The sequence below is a fragment of the Chaetura pelagica genome, unplaced genomic scaffold, assembly GCF_000747805.2.
Source record: "Chaetura pelagica isolate M959 unplaced genomic scaffold, ChaPel_1.0 scaffold142, whole genome shotgun sequence".
NCBI classification, from domain to species: Eukaryota; Metazoa; Chordata; class Aves; order Apodiformes; family Apodidae; genus Chaetura; species Chaetura pelagica.
In genome coordinates this window covers 6,476,920-6,494,914 of record NW_009952973.1, presented here as the reverse complement: position 1 = coordinate 6,494,914, position 17,995 = coordinate 6,476,920, and positions in this window count along the sequence as shown.

Below are 17,995 nucleotides of genomic sequence, written 5' to 3'. Positions count from 1 at the left end.
TAGGGAAATATTCTAATTACAGTATGTTATAAAATGCTCCAACTTTACACCGTAATCAAAGAAGTGTTAACAAAAAAAGTGAAGCAATGATTTATTAAAATAGTATTGTTAATTTTTGAGATAAATTCTAATGAGGAGTCTGGTAGATATGTGGCACAACTAAATACCAGTGAGAAATAGAAAGGAAAATCCCCACGAGTGGGAAACTGGATAGATGTCAATATCTGTGCATGAGGTAGCAAGCTGTCTTGAACAACTGAAAAGAACTTCAATGGTTCTCCTGTTAGTTCCATAAACAAATGAGCAACAGTTAGCTCCCAGTACTTGAAAAAAAGAAATACATTTTTCAAAGTTAAAAATCACGCGGGTGAGTTGATGGCTTTCTGACAGTGCATTATAGCAACTAACAAAACTAATTATTGGTATATGCTTAAAAGCAGTTTCATCATGTTTATCCATCTTGTAAATTTAAAAAAAAAAATCAAAGCAAGAAATAATTTTTAACATGGGGGCATTTTTCTGACCACTTATGAGCAAATGAAGTCATTATACAAATGTACAATCACATTTGGCACAAGGAATTTACTAGAAAATAAATACCCATTTCATCAAATTATTATGTTGTGCAATTTGTTTTCCAATGCATGCTTCTGCTTATTATTAATAATACATAAATCAAAAGTTCTGTTTTGTGAAACTCTTAAAGCAGGCCCTTCATAAATTTAAAGTATTGCACATATGCCTCAGAGAGTATATTCCAACTGTTTTGGTCATAGTGTATTATTTGTTTCAGAAATATGATTTTAATAGAGCTTTATTAGGGAAAAATTTGAGTGGTAATGCTTGAATTTTAAAATCAGACTTCAAATTACAAAGTGAATGTAGGAAAATAGGTGGATTCTGTGCTGCTAAACACTCCCCATAAAATTCACACATTTGAGAATATTTATAGTCCCTCAAAAATATTCTCACAAGTGAAATAATGTTTCTTTGTTCCATGTTAATCAATAGCCTCCAAGAGAGCTGTTTTTATAGATGAAGGGAGAAAAAAGGAACATTTAAAATAGGAAAACATCAGCCAGTCTACAAATCAAACACCATTTTGGCATTATGGAGAGAAACAGCCACCCTAATTGCTAGCATGTTACAGAAAAGGAGATAGAGGTCTTCTAAAGGTTGCATGGGCCCATCTTTAAATTTTCTTGTGTCATATCAAACAAAATACACGTGTCTATTTTCAAAATGAGATTTGCAGCTCTTCAGAACACTCTCAATGTCCAAAATCTCAGTGAGGAGCAGGATTGAAATACAAAGCTATATTTTTGCTCTGGAATGTTTTCTTCTGATCATAAAATCTTAAAACATAAACCAGGAAGGGAAATAAAAAGCTCATTCTTTAAGCTCTCTACCTCCCTCAAGCAGGATCAAACTGCATGTCTGCTGCTCCTGATGGATATTTCTCTTACTTCACTGTTAAAGCCCATAGTAATGAAACCCTTGTGCTAGAATCTATCCCAATACTCATTTAATCTTACACTTAGCCATCACATTTTCCGAACTCTAGCAGAAGCCCTTCATGCCGAGGTTAACTTACTGCTTCTTCCTTTATCCACTGCAGACAGGTTTAAGAGAAAACTTTTACATATTTTAACACTTTACATGCTTCCTTCTTGTCTCCTCTAGACACAAAAAAGTTATAATCAGACCTGTTCTTTCCTGGTTTCATAGGTTCTGATCATTTTGACTGCTCACACAATAACGATCTCCAAGAGGTCAGCCCTCCCAGAAGAGTGGTGCCTAAAGGCTGATTCTCATACAATATTCCTTCCAGCCTGTCACCAGCTTTGTTGTCCTTCTGTGGACACATCCATGTACCTTAACACCTTTGGGACTGATCCCACCAGGCCTCATGGACTAACAAACATTCAACTAATACAGCTGGCCCCTTACCATTTCCGTGTCCACAGACAGAAAGTCACTGTTCTTGCAGCTGGAGGTCATCCAATTTAGAGGACTGGACAGCCTAAGGTCTATCATAGGTATTAAAGGTTGAAGCAAAAAAAACCCCAAACAAAACAAAATCTGCCTCCCCTTTTTCTGCATTCCTATCTTCCAGTGACCATCTTCATCAGGTACTGGTCCATTGTTGCCCTTAGACCTCTTGCTATGAACATACTTTAAAAATCCTTTCTTGTCTGGCACAACAATAGCTAGTTGCAACTCCAGTTGAGCTTTGGCTTTTTGTGTTTTCTCCCTGCATGTACAAACAACATGTTATTCCTGCCAAGCTTGGCCTTGCTTCTAGAGATCATTCAACCTCTCTTCCCTTCAGGAGGAGTTCCCTGTTCAGCCAAGCCTGTCTTCCATCCCTCTTGCTTGGCTTGCAACACAAGGGGATTGTGTGCTTCTGGGCTTTTGAAGAATGGTTCTTCAAAGCTGACTAGTAGTTCTGGGCTGCTAAGCACTCATAAAGTCTGTTGTGGAGCAGCACTCCCAGATCCCTTTCTGCAGGACTTCTCCCCAGCCACTCCTCTTGCAGTTTATACTTAACACCCAGTTCATCCTCAGTGCAGGATCTGGAATTTGGAAATCCCATTAGTCATAGCCTAATTCTCCAGTCTATCTAGATCCCTCTGCAAGGCCTCCTGTCCCTCAAGAGAGTCAACAGCACTTTAATAACTTTTTTTCTACTGATAAGCAATATTATCCAGTTCTGGGTGGAAATTAAATAGATTTAATATATTTTTCACCAGCTTGTATTGACTACAACTTATCTCCTTTTGTTATTCTCCTTTTTCAAGTACTTTGAAATACCCAGCTTAATTTTTAGTTCCAGTATTTTTCCATGCATTGAAGCAAAGGTGGCTCATCTATAATAATTCCTTCTTAGTCCCTTTAAAGATAGACTCCAACTCTATAACTTTGTACCTTTCTGGAGTAATACCCAATGTCTCTGATAAAATCTATTCAGGTTTTCTGCTAGGCAAACTGTAAGTACTAAGAAACTCCCTGCTTGATCTATTACATCATGTAAAAAAAAAACCAAACATGCACTTACATTAGATATATGGGCCTAACTCTATATATTCTACATAGCTATCCATTAATAAATTTCATTAAAATAGAGGGTACAAGGTAAAATAATAATAGTTACATTTCAGAAGTTCCCAGGCAAGAAAAAAAAGTATTGGAAATATCTGAGACAATGTACTATGAAATCTGGATTTAAAGTGGCTTTTAAAATGTAACCGTATTCAAGAATTATTCTTTAGGGTAAAACTACTGAGAAAAATATTAAAAATGTGTGTAAAATAATTTGAACAATTTAAAAATTATGTAATTTTTGGTTTGCAGCTTCAGCTAGTCTATTATTTCTCATTTGGATTACAATAAGACAAATTCCCCAAATTAGCACACCTTCACCAAAGCAAAGAATGAAGAGAAAGAAACAGATCTAAGGATACCAAGGTCACTTTATGTTCCTTGGCCACACATCACTTCTGAATCCCTTATCCCAGCAAAGCTGGCAGAAATATTCTGCTTAGCTTCTCATTAACTGACTACTAGTGGTTTACAAGGCCTTTTTCTACGAAAAACCAAGCCCTGTTTGCTCTTATTTTTGTCTTTCCTACAGCCATATTTAAAATATCCTTATCTGGAATGAAGGAGGCTGTCCAGTTTACATTTAGAACACTACATGTAATAGAATGTTAACATATGAGCATGAGTATAAATAAACATGCATAGAAAACCCTGACTCTTTTATATATTTCAAGCACTGGATATTGTAACATCATATACTCTTTCTGTGGAAAGCTTCCCTCAAATTTTTATGATCCCTATACATCCACAAACCATTACTAAAACATTTAGCTTACAACCTGCAATGTTTTTCAGGTTTTTTGGGGTTTTTTTACATTTCTCTGTGTTTCATAGAAATTTCCAGTAGTCCTGAAATAGTGTTTCATATGGTCCCTCAGTCATTGTACTTGGGAGATCTTTAATGACATTGCTGTTGGTATTTTGAAGAGCAGAATCTTATTCCAGATTCTTTTTACGTTAGTTTAACTTACTCTGATAGATACACAAGAAAAGAAACAATCCAAAGTGTACAGAAAGGCAGCTCTTTAAAAGATCTTTTAAGGAAACGTAAAATAATAATTGGAAAACAGAGATTATGAAGATAAACTGAAATTCTCCTAGATCACATTTGCCAATCTGATAAAACAACATTGTTCCATTCCTGCCACCAACGAATGTGAAAGTATTGCCTGCAGAGAACAATTTATCTGCTGTAATGAGAAAGCTGATCAGCAAGCACCCAGTAAAATTAAGAACACAAGTGAGATTTTTCAAGAAGGAAGTGAATAAGGCATTAGGGAGGATATGAAGTTGCTGACACTGAATTTTTGCATCCAGCACTCCTTTCGCTTGAGCCAAAAGGCTATTTGCAGACAAATAATAAATGCATAAAGTCAAGTAATAAGTGTCATGTCATGATGCTCTTACATTGCTTTTTTCTGTGAAACAAAATCCTTCACAAATGCTAATTACACTTCAGGAATCCTTTATGAAAAAATTATTTTAAAACAAATAGCAAAAAAAACCCAGAAGTGAAACAATACAAGGTCACACAGCAAGCCAGGGAACCAACTGGTCACTCAGCTCCCCTGCTCCTGAATTACCCAATGATTTTCCCAAGACACCTCAGAGTGATAGGAGTAGAGGTATTGCAGAGCAGAAAAAAACTGAAAGAGCACTCTAAGTGCTCAGTTCCATGAGATGGCATGGTTGCTAATTTCTACCAAGCTTCTTCACTTGGTATCGTTCAGAGGACTACAGCAATGCTCATTTTTCCAGTTTCTTACAAATTCACATTTCCCCTTCTCTATTTTCCATCTGTACCAGTTTCACTGTTCAGATTCAATACTAAAGACTCAAGGCAGTGGATAAAAATCTTCAGTGTTATTGACAGAACTTTTTCTGGTGGATGTTAACATGCTCAGTACATGGGAAACTACTTGCAAAACTGGATACACTGGGTCATCGTGGAAGTAGTTTCCATAGCAGCAGTTGCCATGCTGTTGAACACAGAGCACCAACACAGTCTGGGAAGAGTGCACTGAGTGCTGCACAGCACAGCGTTGCTCAAAGTTTGACATCTGCTTTTTCCAGGTCTGCAAAAAGAAAGGTGCTTTAAATGAATTAGGAGATGGTCAGCAACCTGCAGGCTTAACAGCAGGTAAATACGGAAACCAGAAAATTGCTCCAGAGTACCTGTTCAGTTATATGAATATACTAGTCAGTGTACATACAGTTGCCACAGTCCTACTGGCAAATAGTACAGAGGAGCTGCCACTGGTGCTATATGTGTTTTCAGGAGCTTACACTGGATGAGCAATGCAGTCTAACTCCTGAATCTGTGAATGAGCACTCCTGTGCTCCTGAATACAAACCAAAATGGAGTGAAAGGAGAGGATCACCAGAAAATTCATGTTAAAAGGACATGTGTGATCCAAACAAAAAGGATAATATAGACACATCACTAGCTGCAGTTCAGATGGAGATCAAATTCCACTAAAATAATATGGAAGCCCCTTTACTAGTGTATTTGAAACATTGTGAAGAAATCTCAAAATTCTACAACAGGAAAATTTCTCAATCAATTTAAGATAATAAAAATGGTGGTGACTTTGTGTGGTAAGCATGCTGACTACTTTGGGTTTTCTAAATTCAGTGGAGGGGTGGGTTTCAGGCTTTATTATTCACTGTCCCAGATGCACTGGTGTATGAAAATCAGCTTTCCTGTTAGAAAACAGGCAAAAATCTGTGGGACAATGCAAACAAAGAAAGAATATACTACATATAAAAATGTGTGATGCTTCCTATAATCCCTAGGAAGCTGAAAACCACAGTATCTAGTCAGGTAGGGACTTGTATTTGTGAAATAGCACACTTCAGCATCAAGGAGCAGGAGTATTTGCTTTGTGATGAGATGGTGGGGGGAGACAGTCTGTTGTGTGAGGGGAAAAGTATTTTGGCTTTTTCAAAGGTCATCCTTACTGAGTTTTTTCTTCAACAGACAACTTTCTAAAAATAATGCAGCAAATAGGATCACTATCAGCGAAAGGTAGAAAATAACCTTGACATTAGCATATCCTGCTCAGAAAGTCATTCCTAGATGTGCTAAATTTACTGTTACATTGGACACAGGTCTTTTAATTAAACAATAAAACACTGAGAATGTAATAAATTTAAATGTGGCTTATATTTGCCAGTTTTCAATCCATATGGACAAATGCTCCTATCTGCAGAAAAGTAAAAAATGTGTGATAATTAAGGACTTACTTGGCTTCACTATTGAGGTTCCTGGATTGTCTTGGGGCTTTTTTTTTGTTCCGTAGACATTTTTAAACAGAATCAAGCTCAGACAGTAGAGAAAGAGAAATTTGAAGCAAAGAGTAGCAGCCCTGCTTTCTGGTGTACTGATGTTTTCATAGCACCAAGTATTTACTGTTAACCAACGTTTATTTATGAAAAGCCTGGTCTTTTGTAAGAAGCTACATGACTTCAGATTCTACCAGTTTCATTTGGACTTTGAAATATGTGTATTAACAAATCCATCATAGGCAGAGAACTACACAGACATGCTTGTGAGAATGGGAGACAAACCCAGACAAATCAGCTAACCAAAACACAGGCAACATGTGGGCTAGAAGTGATTCCAGTACAGCCAGTCACAGATGTCTCAAGCACTGCCTTCATCAAAGTTACATTTCCCAGTGTGCTTTGCATTAAAATGCATATAAATATATATACTTATACATATATATACAAAAAGAGAGAGAGAGAACGGAAACCATTGTGGCAACATGCTATGAAGTGATCCTTGGATTTATTTCAGAAGGTAAGGCTGGTTCTTCAATTAAATATATTGAAAAGTGGAAGAATTTATACCTATTCCATTTGTAAGCAGTAATTAATGACAGTGTAGGGTCTCAAATTGGATATTAATGTTGAATCTAAAGTGGAAGGAGTTCATAGGATGTTTTCAAGAACAGTACTAAAATAATTTTCTCATGTCACTTTTATTAGGATTATTTTTTCTTTTGTACCTTTTCAATACTGCTTTTCAGGTAAAAAACAGACCTGCAATATGCTTTAAGCTAAAAAGTGATTTGCTTTGCATCGTTAAGTTACAGTTGTAACAAAGACAGCTTTAAAGGGTTGCCCTGAATATGTGAGATTCTGCTGAAAATCAAAATAAATCTTCATTGTAATACCCAGCGCCTGCTGCGAAGGATCCACAGAACACACTGTGCAGAACTGACACAGATGAAGTCTCTCTGATTAAAGATTTACTAGCTCAGCCAATGAGCCCTTCATGTCCCATGAACTTCAAATATTTCAATACAGCACCTTCCTTCACTCTTTTTGATCTCCATAGCACTTGATCTGAGAAGCTGGCTGTGGTAGAAGAGCTAGCTCTTGAAAATAGCCTATTTTTTACCACCTCAAAGATTATTTTATTTTTAATGCACACTCACAGAGAAACAACATTTGATTGGAAAAACAATTCCAATGCTGAAAAGCAAATCACCCACAAGTTCCAGTAGAAAATAGATGAGATCCTGCAAGTACTTTCCATGGAACCAGTGAAAACTACTGATCTAGGAGATAAAATTCTGTTCCAAAATGTAAAGTCATTTTATCCAAGGACATTGTAGACTTCACTGGTGCCAAAGAGCACCAGGAGGTGATGACCACACCATTTTAGGAAGTCCTCACTAAAGACACAGTATCAAGAGGTAAGACTGTGGGTGAGACAGAAACATTTAAGATCGTATTGGCTTTTTATTCCCAGGAATCACAGAGAAGCAGATTACTTATCAGCAATAAAACCTTTTTTCTCCCCAAAAGAAGGGAACGATACAGGAAGCATATGCTCCAGGCTATTTACAAGGGTGTTTCCAGAAACAGGCGTAACATTTTGAACATAGTGACCTGCACTTTTAGGTTATAATTGTATATGAAGTCATAAACGAGACAGAAAGGATATATAAGAGGGACATAAGAAGGAAATATAATAAAAACTATTAATACACAATAGTTTCCAATCCATTATTTTCTCAGGAAAATAATAAAACAGCATATTGCAGAGCTCTTGGACTCCACCTTTTAGTTCCTTTAGTCAGGAACAACTGCATTCGCCTCAAATGTCTGTTTTATCTGTTGTAATGACAAACATCTCATCTAGCAGCAGAGTTTATATTTGTTCTGGAGATAGCTACTTATCTTTAGCAATTATTAGGGAATGACTGGGGTATAAAAACTGCACTGATGGGCTCTATATCAACAGGGGCTGCCAATGCTTACTTTAAGATACCTATCGACTGTTTATCCATTTCTAGTATCACTCAGAACAAACTGTCAATGAATTTGTGCCAATTTCTTCATAACTTAGGGAGTAAGCTTCACAACATGTGAGGTAAGGCTGCTGAAATGCAGTAACATTTAAGACTCAGCTCACATTCTCCTTGGGTATATCAGACACTCAAAACTATTTTAATATAGTATTCAATTTCCTTTGTCTTAGTTCTAAAACACCCGAGATCTATTCCCTTCCTGGTCCCAAACGTCATTCATGCTGTGGGTATTCAACACCTATGACTATAGTTTATCTGGGTTTATTTTCTGTATTCCCCTTGTTTTTATATCCTGTCCAAATAATAGGACTATGTTACTAGACTGAGTTTCTAATGACAGGTTTCAACATCCAAACACAAATGTTTAAGTCCTGGCAGAAAACATTAATTTTTACTTGGCTTTCAGATCATCAATAATTTAAAATAAAATCAGAAAAAACTTATATATAAAAACCCTAAATAATGAGATATATTTTAATAAACATGTACATATTTCTGGATGGATTTGTCACAATTAAAATACTTGTTAGAGAGACCTTCAATTCTCATTCATTTGATTTTCCATAGAAAACTCTACTCCTACTAAAATTATCTTGAGGTACCAGTCAAAAACCATGAGCTGTTACACATCAGAAGTGGCTGTGAGTTTTTTTGCCAGATTGGATGATCAGCAGGCACTGCTGTTTGATCATATGGACTTTTGCATAGGAAAGCAGTTTTTCTTTGCATAAATATACTAGGCAAGAGTTGCACACATAAAACCACAAATAACATTGATGTGATGTTTAGCAAGGAGGATTTCCAAGACCTTCATTCCAATTACTTACGATGGAAGAAACAGGTGGAATTCAATTTTTACCCAACTATTATTACCCATTAATAACTTTTCAGTCAATGCCAAGGGAGTACAAAGATGTAATAGTCTGGAGACCCAAACATAAAATATTATTCAACATGTAGAATACACACAACCATCTCCTGATTTCTTGATTCCATAGAGACTTCTCACATTTCGTAGGCCACCAGCTTGCATAAGCCTAGTTTCAGACCTTTGCTGCTATATACGTTCTCATTTAATAATTCCAATCCAATTAAAAGCCCTAATTCAAAGCAACTAAAATAAATCAGAACATCTTCTATGATGTCAAAGGTATCGCTGGTCCTAAGAAATCTGATCTTCATGCCTTTGCCATTCTTGTAAATGATCTTTGGCTTTAACCTGTTTTCTTACTTGCCTTTCGTACTGTTCTGACAGCCACTTCTCTTGCAAACTTGTCCTGTAAGTGAGGACATGAGCTTTCTTGTTTACTTCTAGTGGATGAAACCCCTCCTTTATAGTAATTACATTTTTCTTTTAGGGACTATTATAGCTTCTGGTGTTGTTAAAGTAGAAATATTCAGTTGCAACACTACTGCATGATTTCTACATTACCTGGAAAACCAGTTGCATTAAATATGCTTTATTTTTTCAGTAATTTAAAAGGGGGGGAAGCTAAAAAATTCAAATTCTGTTTTCTCCTTGCTGAATTCATTTCTCTCTGAAGCCACTTGGAGGTTTGCCACTGATTTAAGAGGATTGACAAGGCTCTAAATCAACTTTTCGGAGATGTGCCTCTGTTTTTTTAAACATCCCCCTGATTATTTTCCAACATTTTCTTCTACCATTCTAGAATACAATATAAATCAGAGAACTTTCTCTTCGTTGTTTGTCACATGTTTTCCTGGAAAACTCATAATGGGGATTTAAAGGAAGAACATCAGCAATATATGCAAGATTTTTCTTTTGAACTCACATCTAAGGTGGTCTTCAGTACTCCATGATTTTTCCTATTGTACATGAAATGACTCATTTGGATTTTGGCACTGCTTAATTTTTGATTGGGGGGAAAAAAAAGCAAGTGTGAAGAGGCCTATGCAGACTGGCTCCATCTGTGCTTCCTCACTGGCTCCTGGGCTGTCAGAAAGTCAAGGACAACCAGCACTCTCATGTTCCAACATCACTTGCTCTTAACAGGTCATTGTTTCCCTAAACACTTTTATTGTTTCACAGTGTCACTTAAAGTAGATGTTAGACTTACAGCTACTTCAGAAATGCCAGGTCGCTCTGCCCTCAGAATTGGTGTTTATAGCTTCACCTTTTGCAGAGGAGAGCGGCTGACACCGCTGCCAGCTGCAGTTAAAGGATAGCTGTAAAAAGCTCTTATTTTACCTACTCACTGTTGGGCGTTTTATTTCCCCTAATGCTGCATACTAAGCTCTGAGGTATCCCTAGCTACCTCAGCCACTACAAAGAGGAATGTTAAGTTCCTTTGCAAATTCAAAAAAAGCTTCATAGCTGAGGTTTCAAGGAGCCAAGAGTGGAAATTTCTGTGAACGGCTTCTGCGGGAAGAAGGCAATCAGAATAAAATAATTTGTCAAATTGCTGTATAGATCATTAGTTAATGATAGGTCTTAATCAACTGCATATTGCAGAAAAAAAACCTGCAAATCAGACCCACTCAGCCAGTTTACAGACTGGCATAAAAATGAGAAATTGTGCTGGTTTGGTGGGTTTTTTTGGTAGTGGGGGAGGAGCCCCAGAGGTGGCTCCGGGTAGAAGCTCAGAAGCTCCACCTGCTCCAAACCCAGCCAAGGAGCCATTAGAGGGACAATAGATGCACCTCTGTGACTAATATGTGAAAGAACTGAGATAAAACCTGAGCAGAGTGAGTAGTTAGGAAGAGCTGAGCTGGAGAGACATTGGTCCTCATGGTTTGTGAGGAAGAAGAAGGTGCCAAGGCAGAAGTTTCTCTGTGGCCGAGATGGTAGCTGTCCCCCTGCACTCATGGAGGAACATGGTGGAACATTCCCTCAAGGCACCAGGAGGGGTGAACTTGGATTTGATGGCTGTGGACTCTGATTATGCAGCTTTGGAAGACCTTGGTGCTGGGGAGGTGACTGTTCCCAAAGCAGCCCATGACTCTGTGGGAAGCCCAGGCTGGAGCAGCTCTGGACCTCATGGGAAGGACTCATGAAGAAGAGGTTATTGGAGGATTCTCTTCCATGGGAGTGACCCCATGGGGAGGCAGGGAAGGACTGTAAGGAATCCTCCTCCCTGAGGAGGACGGTGCAGCAAGAACCACCAGCCTGTGAGCTGACTCTAAACCCCATCCCCCGTGCCTCTGGGGGGAAGGAGGGAGAGAAACCAGCAACAAAGTGATTTGGGCCTGAGAAGAAGGGAGGGGTGGGGGTAACATGAAAGCCCTGCTCTGTGTGTTGTCTGTGTCCTGCGTGTGTTTGATTAGTGTGAAATTAAATTATTTTTCCCCAAGTTGAGTCTGTTTTGCCCAGGACCTTAATCAGTGAAGAACCCTCCTTGTCCTGTGTCTCAACCCATGAGCTTCTAGTTGGGCTTTGTCCTCCTCATCCCAGTGTGTGGGGGAGGGAAGGAGCTGAGTGAGCAGCCAGGAGACTGGTTCTTTGTTAATGTGTTAGGACCAAACCACAGCAGAAGTAAATGTATGGGTATTTCATAATCAAAATAATCTCTTTAATCTGATGGCACTGCTGCACATAATGATATTCTGAAAGCAAATCTGATGCTCTCATGCATGTGACACAACTGTAATAATACTGGGGAAAACAAAATGCAGATGTTCCTAAAGTTAAGGGGTTTCTAAACAAATGTACAAAACATTAGAAAGAAAGATTAAAGACAATTTACCATCTGCTGTAACCAAAAAGAATAATAAACCTGACAACATGAGCTGAATGTTTAAAATGCATTTGTATACTTTCAGAATTGCTCTGCTGTTATTAAACCAAAACAAAACCACAAAAACCCCCAACAAAACCTTTCCCTGATGATCTTACACTCATGAACCTCTCTCATTATGCAAGGTTCTCACCATACTTGGCTCACAGGTGCCAGACCACAGCACAAGCCAGCAGCTGGAGTCCTTCACCAAAGGGCTTTCAGCTGCTGTGGAGCACCCATTGTTCCCAATTTAGTTCTTCTGACACACTCATCCTCAGAGGGGAAAAAAAAATAAAAAATTTACATTAAATATAACAAAAAAGAATGAGATTCAGTTCCTGTTCTGGGAGATTTGCAGAATACTCAAGTTATGACTTTCCAAACAAATTTTGGGAATCATCCATGAGTACCTTCATCCAACACCCAGTGGGACCAGGGGGAATTCTTCCACTTACCCGAGACTTTTTTTTTTTTTTAAAAGAGGGACATGTGTATATCAGATTAAATCACATTAGTAGAAATGTCATGAACTGCTTAATTATGTATTTCTTTACCTTTATTTGTGTTAAGCAAGTTATTTCAGTTACATTGGGTAACCTATTACAAGATGCAGAGATATAAGACAATTATTACATAAGGCTAAAAATTGCTCACTCCTACCACAGGGGTCTCTGTCACTAAGTATGAATAACATAAGTAACATCTATACATCTTGTTCAGTTGGAAAATCCCATTGAATATTTAACTTGAATTAACTCATGTCCACAAATTACTAAAAAGCATGCAGCATGCCAGCCTAACCATGCAGCTGAGCAGTGGAAAATTATCATTAAGACAAGCAAAGGCAATGAAAATTTTAAAAAACCTTTGTTTTTTATGTAACCACAAAATAAGCTTCTGAATCTGGACTACTGACAAAAAGATAGAAAATTACATCTAGCTGCTGGGAAGAGCCATGCAGTGACAGGTCTGTGTGACAGCAGCTGCCTTCATCATCAGTAAGATGACATCAGTTGTCGTTATGGCAGTCAAAGACTGCAGTGGACCCCCTCATGCTCTTTCTGCAAAACATTTTTTTCCAAAATTAAGTGTGCTCCAAAGCTAAGAGAAAATAAACACATGATCACATTCTTTAGCTTGTCTTTCCTTGGGCCAGACTTCATAAGCTCAAAGACAGATGGTTTTATGATTAAGGAATAGTTAAGGACCTTTCATTGAAGCCAAATTCAATAAGTAGAGGAAAACCTGTTGCATAATATAGAGAAGACAGGCCACCGGCTTTCCAGAGGCAGGAACTATTTGTACTTGCAGCAATATCCAGGACCTTGCAGCACTGGAATTGTAGAAGACTCGTGCCCAAAAGTCCTCTGTTCTCAGCCGCACGTGTCAAGATGAGCCCAGTGAGGCTTTGGTCTATGCAGAAGATGTCAGTTTGCTTCACTGAGCTCTCCACTTCCATCTTCCCCCACTTTTACTGCAGCTGAAAGGGTAACCAAGGCATGTGTTGATTTCTGCATAGACACCTAGGCTGTGCACTCGGTGCCCCTTGTATAGTTTCTTTGCATTTCCTGACTGCCAAATTCACTCATTTTTCATCATGTATTTAGATATTTAATGTCTGGGGGAAGGAACCATTTGTTTGCTGTGAAGAATAGCTACTGAAATAGGTATCCCATCACTGAGACATCTGGTTGTTACTTCAATATTAATTACAAAGAAGAAATCTTGCTTAGCATTTTTAATAGAAGATGCATTATTGGTTTGTATTTTGTGGGGGTTGTTTTTTGGTTTGTTGTTTTTTTAATATTTCCAGTGAGACAGATAACACATCTTTGCAGAATAGCAATAGAAAAGTAATTGTAAAAGGTGCCTGCTTACCTCCTTCAAAAGCACATTTATATTCTCACACCACTGGACATACTTACATAATATCCAGCAGGTGACAGAGATCAAAGCTGAAGAACCCCAAAGGTTGAACTACTTTGTGATCCCTTCCTACTGCATAAATGTCTTTGTATTGAGTTTTATAATGGAAAGGCTCTGATGAATAATTTTAATAATAAAGAGGCACTATATTAGTGAGGAAGCCAGGGTTTCTTTTCTGACTAAAGTAACTAGTAGTCTGCACTGGGACAGATATCCGAATAGAAAGTAATTGAAGACTAGCAGCAAGGAACAAAATAAGTATTTAATGGAAATGAAATAGGTATTCTGGTCCAAGTAATGTGTCCCTACAAATTTACACAGTCTAGCTGATGCACTAGAATTAGATTAGCACAACATTGCTCATTTCCAAGTGCAATGACTGTGTGCAGAAAATGCTTAATGACAATATGAAGAAGAAAGTTGCTGCAGCAGTAAGACACAGATGGCCAGAAATCAGTACTGCAACACTACAGGAGTCAAGTTGTGCTAGGGCTGAGATAAGATTTCCCTGTGCCTTGATCTGCCTTGTAGAGGACAAAGAGTGGTTGTGCCCACACCAGAGAAAAAAAAGGAAACATGAGAATAATGTGCAGAAGATTTAGGGATGAAGATGCGCCAGAAGAAGGTTCAAAATTTGTATCTCTTGCCAATAATGAGCAAGTAGATTGAACTTTTTAACATATAGATATCATTTTACATGTAGTTAAAAGAAAAAATAAAACACAAAAAACACAAGAAACTTTAAAATCTCTGTATCAAAAGGCCCTAGTGACAAGGAACACATCAATAATTCCATGCTGCTGGATTTATACTCTAGATGCTTTAGGCATTCTTTCCAAATCAATAGTATAACCATATCAAGATGCAAAAATTTATTTTGCTCTGACTTGATATGAACGTGATTAAGGGATTGTTTTAAAAGAAAGGATTTAGTGAACGAAGAGTGGGGTTTGGCACTCAGGAAATCGAAATCATCTCAATGGCTCTACTACAACAACAAAAAAAAAAATGGTATGACACTGAGGCAAGACATTCAGTTTCAGTGGATTACTGCTTCATCTACTTAATACTGGGATTAGAATGATAAAATTTTCTCCATTATGCTTTTGTGTGACTTGTGTATTTCACTTCCCTGACTCAGGTATTTTCAGTAATACTGGTTTCTCCTAGCATAATAGTTCACAAATCTAAACTGGTGACTTTAGGAATCATAATTCTAACAAGAGGCATGTTTATAAACTTATCATTTGCTAGTACATTAATTGGACAGCAGAAGGAAAATAGCTTAGAGGTGAACATAACACGACCACACAGGGACTCAGTTTTAACATTTATATATAAACATACTTGTTTCCATACAGAACTATCTGTGATACTTTTAAATACTAAGCTGAATGCAGAGCTAACATGTTTACCCTCACAGCAGGTGCAATCGCTCAGGTGGCACGAGACATTGCAGGTAACAGAAAACAAAAATGTCTCTGAATTACAGACATTGATACTGAAGATTTAAATGGTCCTCTGAAATCAAAGTTAATAAGCAAGTTTGTCCTGCCATAAATCTTGAATAGAAGGCACAATTACTGCCACTTCAGGGCAACAAGTATTGCCCTCTAATGTAATTTTAGGTTATTGGACTCTATTTTTCAACTGTGATCAGCGAAATAAGGTCTGAGGCAGGCAGAGTAGAAACAGTGCATTTACTTCTAAATGGAGAAGCAGAGACAACACAAAATGTTTGAACAGCACTTTTCTAAGTAGTGGTCTGTTCCACCTGCCATCAGCACATTCTCAGATGTGTGCCTGCATGGGAGAAGATAATACATAGTCCCAAGTTATTTGCACACAATATGTCAGAAATACCTTACTAGAGTAATTTTTAAATGAGTGACATAGCAGTGTTTAATCTTTTCATTCATTACAAAGAGAACATATGAAACTCACTGCTCTACTACAATCAAGAGACTTCTCCTCCTATCACTTAACTAAAGCTATATACTTAAATACCTATTCTGTGTGCTGCAGATTATTGATACTTCATGACAAACTTTTATAAGGCAAGTTCTGCAGCTTTAGAGCATTAAATTGAAGACAGTAATAATAAAACATGGCATTAAACCTATAATCCATATTTGATTGCAGAATTTTGCATTTGTCTGATTCATCATGCTGAGCTTTCCAGTACTGTACAATAAAATACACTGAGGATAGTTGGCATTGTAATCAAACACCCAGACACACAATCCCAGCCATTGACAATATATGTGTCTTTATGACCTGCGCTCTAGGACCCATTCAAATCCCAGCAAAGGTCATAATCAGTGTCTTGTCATTATTGGCATGCACTCAGCTAGCTGATGTTTGTCAGCATTAATGAGGTCAAGTGCTTAACAAATAGACAGAAAAATAACATTTAAGGATATTTAAATACTGATCTTTCTGTCTACCTAAGTTATGGAACTAGGTAGTTCATGTTTAGTTGTAAGCAGAGAAAAATTCTGAGAAGGGAACAGGATAAGCAAACATCAAATTAAGTTTTTTTGTTAAACAAAAAATAATTTTCTGGGTTAATAGGTTTGTCCTGCAAGATATCAATCCGGTGTGGTGCTCACTTTCTCACAAACTCAGTGCTGTGCTTGGCTACCAGCAGATCCACCAACCCCCCAGGCTCTTCATCTCCTTAGCAAACACAGCTTCAGCAAGCTCCATGTTCAGGCTGATGCATGCACTGCCTCTGTCCTTTGTTTGTTATTGATCTTTGGTTGCATAAATATCGTAATCTCCCTCTAAAAAATAGCATTTAAAATCTTTATCTAATACTAGGCACTTACCCCAAAATAAAGAATATATATGGATGGATGTGTGAAAGTCAAACACAGAACAAGACAAATATATGCAACAGCTAATTTGTAAAGTTGATGAAGACTAGACACAGATTTTCAAGTAATACCTCAGCCAAAAAGTACCAGTTTTTCAAGTGAGGAGAAATAACTTGATTCTAATTATGATCATTAGAAAAATGTGTATCATCATTGATCCTGAGCACATATTAATGCAACATATGTGCATTTTTACTATGGTTAATTCTGCAGTGTCCTTGCTCCTCAAGCTGACTCAAGCCATTATGCAGCACTGCAAGTTCTAAGATAGCTAAGAATTAAATTTTAGTTGTCATGGTCTGGGGCCTAACACAAATAACCAGCCACTTGGCCAGTCACTCATCTCCCCTTCACACACACACACGCCCACATTGGGATGGGGAGGACAAAGGCCATCGTACAGTCTGTGGAAACAATTTTGGAAACTGCTGCTCAGAATTAAAAATTGAACCAGTTAAGAAGTTTCCTACTTCTAAGTACCTCTCAAAAGTAATTATAAACAGATCATAGTGCCACAACAATGGACAATTGAATTGTAGAAGTAAACTAATCCAAGACTTTTCCTGACCATATACCCCTGCCTCCAGAATAATGCCATCTAATAAAGAAAAGGTTATATATCACTGAATGGTAATGGCAACGAATATGACCAGATAAGTGATAACAGTAAAAATAATACCACTTTCTCCACTATTTGTAAATACTTCCTTTAACCAGTCCCAGGTCTGAAGTTACCATCAAGTATCTTGTTTCATAATCCCTTAATCAGAGTATTTTTAATTTCCACCTTTTCCCATGATTCACATTTTTCTACATACAACAATAGCAATAGTTTAAGCAAAAATCAGGTTGTGTTTTCTTTAAGCTGTTTTCAAGGTTACCTCACTGCTACATAGTATGTATAGATTTTTTACAGACTACAACGTCCAAGTACTCTCAGACACAGCTCAGAGGCTAAAACTATCTTGAAGGCACATTGACCAATACAGGGTAAAACCAACACTTTAAGACCTGGTGGCTTTCAACA